This window comes from Etheostoma cragini, chromosome 3 (genome assembly GCF_013103735.1).
Source record: "Etheostoma cragini isolate CJK2018 chromosome 3, CSU_Ecrag_1.0, whole genome shotgun sequence".
NCBI lineage: Eukaryota > Metazoa > Chordata > Actinopteri > Perciformes > Percidae > Etheostoma > Etheostoma cragini.
In genome coordinates this window covers 22,482,671-22,491,108 of record NC_048409.1, presented here as the reverse complement: position 1 = coordinate 22,491,108, position 8,438 = coordinate 22,482,671, and the positions used below count along the sequence as shown (strand labels likewise).

At 38.8% G+C, this 8,438-nt stretch overlaps 1 protein-coding gene across 1 annotated transcript in view; it reads right to left on the bottom strand.

Annotated features, from left to right (window-relative positions):
- LOC117942593 (homeobox protein otx5-like) overlaps positions 1-8,212 on the bottom strand; it is a 17,935-nt gene extending 9,723 nt beyond the window's left edge. The window contains exon 1 of the mRNA XM_034868149.1: positions 8,202-8,212. The gene's annotated coding sequence lies outside the window, so the exon portion shown is untranslated. The remainder of the gene's footprint in view (positions 1-8,201) is intronic.
- Between the last annotated feature and the right edge of the window lie 226 nt (positions 8,213-8,438).

Below are 8,438 nucleotides of genomic sequence, written 5' to 3'. Positions count from 1 at the left end.
AGAGAGAGAGAGAGAGAGAGAGAGAGAAGGGGTGTATGGGAGGGACCTAGTTTTCTGAGGGTCTTGCTATGAGTTTTGTTCTGCTTTTATTGTTTTGGAATTACTTATTGATAGGCTGTCATCTTACAACTGAGTTTGGTTTGATTCATTGTTTTAAATAGGTAGGCTATTTATGATATTACTGCAACTGTCTATACTGTGTACTAATATAGTCAAAACATAAACATTGTGTTGTGGATTGTGTGTGTGTGTTTGTGTGTATATTGAGGTCAGAGTGTGTGTTAACTCCTCATCAAAATGATGTGAGGATTACTCTGCATGAGTCCAGACCAGACCATGTGTCTCTCTGCACAACACTCCTCTTCCATCTACAGTAACACAATGGGCCATATGAGATGGTTCCATACCGTATACAGTTTACATTCGAGAGCCCTGCTGTAAGACAGCCCCATTACATGCCATTAGTGTATGTATGCTATGTGCAGCAGCATGCATGTGTGTGTGTGTTTCCATTAAGTAGGACTTGGATGGTCAGCAGTCTATCATGTGTCAAGGCTAAAGATAAACTCATGTTGTGGTCGCTTATAATAATGAAGTATAATAGTACAATTGTGAATTCATAATATGTGCATATATAACCTACAGGAAAATGTACAGACAGATAACTGTAGCGTTTCACTCGCAATTTACTCACACTTATATCAAAAGCTCAATCACTTAAATTTATGTTGTTCAGTATTTACACATTAGCTGCTTAATTTCACATAATTTAATTTCACAAAAGTGTAGTGCACATTACACACCTAAAATATTGATATGTTTAATTGTACTATGTTATATGTACAAACAATTTTGACCTAGGTCCCCTGCCAATATTGGCAGAAAATGACTCAATATATATTATATATTTTCTACCAGATATCCTCCATGTACTGACAGTGGAAGTAGTTGTAATGACTGTAATGAAAATGTTTTGGGAATTAAGGAGTATTTATTCATGGTGCTATTTTACATCTATGCTTTTACATAATTCACCCCAAACCCATGCCAGTGTTTAACAAAATTCATTGGTTAACTTATCTTTATATACTTTTTGAACACACTTCTAGCTTTTCTCATCTCAGAGTAAAGACAAAGTTAAGGTGTGCAGCAGGAAAATGCACCTTTGCGACTGTAATAAATTACCAGCAAAGTGGTCAAAAACTTTGGTTGGTCCCATCATTTAAGGGCTTACACTCAGACAGGGGAACATGGCTCCCTGGGGGGTGCTTTAGTGATTGTTGAAAGAACAGTCGGTGGTCAGTATTTTTTATTTCCCCGGTTGAGATGTAATAACCAAGCCTAGAACTAGATGGCTGTGACGATTCAGTTTGAAAAAAAATTTTTTCTCTATCTTTGGAACACATTAAGCAGCAGTCTTTAGTGCATGCATCTGTACTGAATGTCTATGACCATGAGTTCATGTGGAAATAATGTCTGGCCTCAGCATCTTGATCAATATCACAGACAGTGGACCCCCTGCTGTGTGCATGTGTATGTCCTGCTGTCTTCTGAGAGTACCCAGATCTCTAATCCACTGCAGACAGCAGCAGGTGGTGTGTGTGTGTGTGTGTGTGTGTGTATGTGTGTGTGTGTGTGTCTGTGTGTGCACTGTCATCATTTAGCCCCCTCCTTGACCACTGTCTGGGGTTTTAACAAGTTAACACCTGTTCATGCCCTCATAGTCATACACTTGTAATTAGATAAGATGAGCAATTTCAGTTACATGCATTCAGTACCCAGACTGTTATCAAACTATGATGAAATGCTTAAATATTCGGAGTGTATCAATGTTTTTTTACATAATACCTCTATAAAATAGGTTGGATCAATTATTTATTGCAATAAAAATGCAGCTCAATTACTCAATTTTCAATGCCCATCAATAACTGCATATTCCTTAACCGGTTCTGTGAGGCAGCTTTTCTTTATAGTGAAACATTATAAACTTATAATTCTAATTATATGTTATTAGAATTCATTACAAAAATTGATTTTATCAGGTTCTAACTCCAGTCAAAACCACCGATTTAAAAGTAAAGAGAAATAGGGAAAAATATGAAGATGGACAGTGTTTCAGTAATTAATTTATACTGTATGCAGGTTATTGTAATTTATGTACTTCTTTTATCATTAACTTAAATTATTTAACTTAATTAATTAACTTAAGTTTTTTTTTAAGCGATCCCATTGTACAGACATTAGGTGATGCACCACTGCGTATAGAAAGAGGCTATTAAGCATTTTGGTAGGGGCAAGTGTATGGACAACACACAAACACACAAACACACACACACACACACACACACACACACAAAGTCTTCAACTTGTTAAAACAAAGCTCATGTGCATTTATGAGTGGTTTCAAATGAATTCCCTAATGAAGGACTGTGTGTGTATGTGTGTGTATATAGCGTGGTACAGTAGCTTGTACCCCCCCTTCTCCTCCACACCACCACCCGGCCCCACCTGCACCCCCACCACCCCATATGGCAGTAGACAGTAGTAATCATGAAAATGGAGCAACAGGCCCTGAGCCTCACTAATCCTCTGCCACACTCCGACACGTGCCACACTGATGCATATACACACCGTACAGACACACACATGCATGGTTATTAAACACACTAGTTATGTACACATTTATGCATACACATGATATACACACCACATGCACAGCAGCACACATACATCGATGGATACCAAAGAATATTATTTTTTTTTGCATTACTATGAAAATAAGTCCAGCTGGACTCACGAATGGTGCCTGAACAAACCCCTGGATTAACATGCATCATTAAGAACACTCAAACACACGCACCTTGTGACTTGCAGCTACTATATGGCATGCAAGACCCCTAATGCAAAATCTCCGACTCTATCCGTCGCACAAGTCTGTTTTAAATTGCACAAATTTTAAATGTAATCTTTGTTTATGAAGCTATAGCGTGCATTTGAATAAAAAACCTGAGCAGTGCAGGAGCTGTTCAACATGCTGGCAGAAAATCACAAAGAGTGCTTTTTGAATGACAAATAGCACCTTGCACACACAAAAGCACATGTCCTCGCACACACAAATAGAGTCATGCACGTGCTCAATGCGACACGTATACACACAAAACCTTTTAACTGTGACGCACAAGGAAACAGGGCCACAATGGCTCTCTTATTGTTAATTGGCTATTTAATCCCAAGGAATGCGTCTGATTAGTACTCGCTTGTGGGTCAGGATCTTGCTCAACACTCTCTTTCACAATGGACAGGCTGTAACAAAGATCTGGGAGAACACACACACACACACACACACACACACACACACAAGGGCTGTAACGATACACAAAACCCAGGATTCGGTTCTTATCACAATTTTTGACCCACAATTTGATATAAACCTTGATTCTTATTTCTCTGTCACAACGCATCGTCATTGATTACATGCAACTTTGCAACCCACAACAGAGACCTTATTTATTTTATTTGGTTTAGTTTACTGATCCATCGGGGAACAGACCCAGGCACCTGAGTCAGAACAACGGCCATTTGTAACATTACGCCTCCGTTAGCGTTATTGGTCTCACTAAAAACGAAAAAGAATTACAAAGCTAAATTTACCCGACAAAAGCGGGATGAGGTACAAAAAGGACTAATATTACTAGTAATTTAAAGCTGTGGTCGCATTGGATCTGGACAGGAAGACTAACTATAGGAGTTGGAAGGCGTGTGTCGCGATTAAGCATTCTCACTCCGCAACACAAATTTGTGGATCTTGTCGTAATTTTGGTTTCAAATTGCATATTGTTACAGCCCTAACACACACACACACACACACACACACACACACACTGGTGTCTGCACAAACACACACATGGACAAAGGTGTGCACAAGTCTCACAAAGACACACACAATCAGGCATCAATACCTGTGTGTGTCGACATGAGGGGCCACAGTGGCCTCACATACCACCTGTGTTAAGTGACCACACAGCAGTACACCCAGCATGCAACTTCACTGTAGATAAGCATATTAGTTTCAGAACGTAGCTTGCTTACACACAGTTACACCCTCTATTCAACCAGAATCACAATTAAGTGTCACATCAAGACTTTTGCACCACAATCTTTACTTTGCCAGTCCAGTGTTTAATTACACAAAAACAGTATCAGTTAGAAGGATAGCGTTCTTCATTGTTCATTGTGTTTTTGTAAAAAAAATCGAATTAAAGTTCACAATAAAGCTAGTGATGATCCAATTTACTTTGTTGCTATTCAGGTAATATACTGTTTGTAGTCATTCCTTTAAAATGAACTGGATGATATGCAAATGTTCGGTGACTAGGACATTATGATTGTTATGGGTGAGAGGTGACATTTTTAACTGGTACCAATAAGGGATGGCTAGAAGAAATACCCAGACAGAAAGGGTTGATGGGACGTCAGACTGGTTGCAGGTAGATAGGTAGGGTCAGCGAGTGTGTGTGCTTGCAGTTGTGTGTATTTGTGTGTGTGCGTGTGCGTGTGTGTGTGTGTGTGTGTGTGTGTGTGTGTGTTGGTGTTCTGTAGGAGGTCCAGGCAGGCTGCATCACTGCTGACACACTGCGGCTGGTAAATCCAGCTTAGTGTGTCTAAAACAGTCTAACAAAATCTGCCACAGGGCCCCTAATGCTTGGGCCGCTGTCACCCTCAATCACTCACACACACACACCTAATCCCCACGCCGTGACCTGCCACACACACACACACACACACACACACACACACACACACACAGCCTGGCTACCCGATGCCCTGGGCCCATTCAGCTTGGCAGGCAGTCCCAGTACCAGGGGACACCAGCCACAGGGTCAACATTTTATATCAGGGGAGGGAGGAAGGGGGTGACAGCAGAGAGTAAGGAGAATGTGGTGTGGAGGAGTAGGAGTCTGAGGACTTCGGGTGAACAGGTTGGCAGAGATTGAGATGCAGCAACCAAGTAGAGGAGCCTAAATAGAAAGGCTAAGGAGGCTGAGGTAGTGGAAGATAGGGATGCGGGGGATAACAGGGTTGGGAGAAGAGAAGTGCTATAAATGTAGGGGTGTAGAAGAGGGGGAAAGCTCAGCCATGAAGCAGATGGAGTAAATACAATCAACAGCATTTTGAAATATGACAAAAAAATGTATTGAAATCAGCTGAAAATAAGCTGGTAAACCTAGTGAAGGACACAACAAAAGCCAGATATTATTATCCCCCAAGAGTTGGGAGAGACCAAAAACAGAGCTTAAAGAGAGAGAATATTGGACACTGATGAGGTAGAGACAAACATGGGTCCAAATAAATTAGATTGTTTCTTTGTAATTGCTGGATATGTAAATATGCAACTTTTTACTGACAAGTTCCCCTTATTAACATTAAAGATGACAATACGTCAATGTTGTGTTCACAGTCTGTTTTCCCCGTGGCCCAAAAAGACAGTTATCGCAGGTTTCAGCACCCTCATGCTCCAATTACATGACCTGTATGAATACTCTAGCTGGTATAGATTTCATACAGTGTGTACAACTTTATGACCACTAGTTTGATCCCTGTGAAAACATGTTAACATGGTGTACTGATTGCTGTGATTACTGATTCCCTGTGGATCGCATGATTACAGCAAACAACTGGAGGAGAGTTTAAATCTCTCTTCCACGTTACTTTTCTGCACTCATGCAAAGGGGATGCCTGCTGCTCCTAACAGTGGTTCTCTTTTTTGTGTCCTCCCAGGTTATCATGTGCTTGCAGTGCCAGACATGAGAATGAAGTGAAAAACATGAGACGTGCACCTTCAATCCAGTTACTACATCAACCTCAAAGGCCTTTTAGGTCAGTTTTCTCTCACAAAATACACTATGCGAAGTACATGTATTTGATTGTCATGTATCTCTTATTGGCTTCAAGCTGCCATGCAACACTTTGCCTGGGCCTGTAAAATAAAGTGGACACAAAGAAGAATTAAGTTAATAGGCCTATCAATGTAACTTAGAACCGTCTCACACTCCTAGCTTTAAAGAGACTAGCAAGGCTTTTTGTTTCTCTCACTGAGAATCACTGACACAAGCCTCTCAGCCTAAATCCTAATTATTTAACCATCCCACCTCTCTGCCCAAGAAGTGAGTTATAGTGAGTAATTGTGACAGATTAGTCTTTTTTTATTTATTGACCACGCAATACTGTTCGTTCCTTTTAAAATTATGATCTATCTGAAATTTAGACTTACAATGTGTATCTCTATTGTGTGAATCTCACACAAACTAAGGCACTGTATTCTGGGCAACTCTTGTCATTTTCAGATTTACCTCTACTATCAAAAATACATAGAAAGACTGTAAGTAATAACTATTAATCACATAATGCCATAAATACCCCACACTGGTCACAGAGGAGCGCCTTCTCTAAGAGGCTCCGGCAACGTCAATGTGGCACGGACCGCAAAAAATCATTCCTACCACAGGCAATAAAACTTTTTAACACTTCATCACTGAGTGGTAGATAAGACTCATAGACATCACAACAGCACTAAGTGCACCTTGCAAAATAGATTTATTTACAGCTTTATCAATACTAGTTAAACAGTTTTAAATACTTTAGTAGTTATTTTTATTCCCAACTTGTATCTCAACTTGTAAATATTTTAAATTATTTGTTCTTACATTCTATCCTATTATTATTTCATGTATATTATATCCTGTTATTTCATGTTGATTCTGTATTTGTGCTTTGTGTCTGATTTTATTACGGCTCCAACACTGGAAATTCCCATTTTTTTGGGATCAATAAAAATCTATCTATCTATCTATCTATCTATCTATCTATCTATTACCCCAGTAAGTAAGAACTAAGAAGGTTTAGTTAATGTTTAATAGATAATATTGTAATACTATTGTGTACGTGTGCAATAAAGTTTATTTTTGACGATACTGTGATAGTAATCCATTTTTGTAAGTGCTCTTCTCTGTCATTGCACCTATGTGTTTGTGTTTAAATGTGAATGTGTCTGTGACCAGAAATGCTTCTTGCTTCTTGTATTCTTGCTGTAAAGCACTTTGAGGGAAATCGCTCTATAAATAAATGTATTATTATTATTATTATTATTATTATTATTATTCTACATATAGTTTCAAGGGACATTCAGTAATTGAACAGGACGTAACAGGATGACATGCACGGATTGGCTATCTGACACACACACACACACACACACACACACACACACACACACACACACACACACACACACACACACACACACACACAATCTGTGTTTAAGTAGGTTTCCCCAAATAGAAAAGTACACCCAGAAATACTGAATCCTGTTCTTAAATACCCAGAGGGAGTTACAAACGCAACATTGCCATCTAGTGGCCATATGACGTAGCAGAGGATAATCTACAGTTCAGTGGAAGGAACGTGTGATAAAGAGCACTGGGGAGCCAACAATGTGAACATTTTTCCCATTTAGTTCTTTTACGATACATATGTGCCGATTCGATTTGTATTGCAATGTTCATTTATTGTGATTTTAGAAGGATTGCAATTTTCTTTTCCTTTAACAAAAACAAAAGTTGAATAATCCACTTCTAGAGACAAAAAAATGAGACATCTCTAAAAAGTATTTTTTTTTAAGAAAGAATGCCCGTGTCAGTCAGTCAGTCGGACATTTATTTCATTTGTAAAGAAGTAGATGTATTTTCTGATTTTTGTATCTGTTTTACTGGAAATGAATATGATGTAGTCACCATCAGCGGTACCATATAAACAGAAAATATTTAGGTTAATTATTGGTAAATAAAAAATATATATACTAGGGAAAAGAATCGATTTTAAAAATTGTTGCAAAAAAATCCCAATATATACAATTTTCGATTTCCTTTTCCACTCCTACTCCATCATCTCACTTCATACAAGAGTATTTGTTATCTATCTCTGTGTATATAATATTATTTCCGAAGAAAGAAGTCTGGCATGCTCAGAAGTTCAAAGCAAATTATGAAGGTGCTCTTTGGAAAGGGAACAACATTTTTGAAGAAATGATCCAAGACACTCTTCTTGTGAAAATGATTATACAATGCCTTTTATTTAGAGGGGTATTTCATGTTGAAATCTTACATAAAAAGTACAGCTGGGCAGCAACCCACGCGTGTCGGCACAAAGCAGCCTTCTTTAGGGTGTGAACACGATATCATTTGCTGGAGTAAGATGTGGATTCAGTCCATAGACTGTATATTATTAATATACAGTCAGTGATTCAGTCCTGTCTTTGCCCTCTAGATCAGTTAACTGACCTTCTACCAGTCAACCTCAGGTACTGTACCTCACTGATGCCATCTGCTGTTTAACAAGGGGGATTTGTATGCTTAGGATATTTGACCAAATATGGGAAAGAA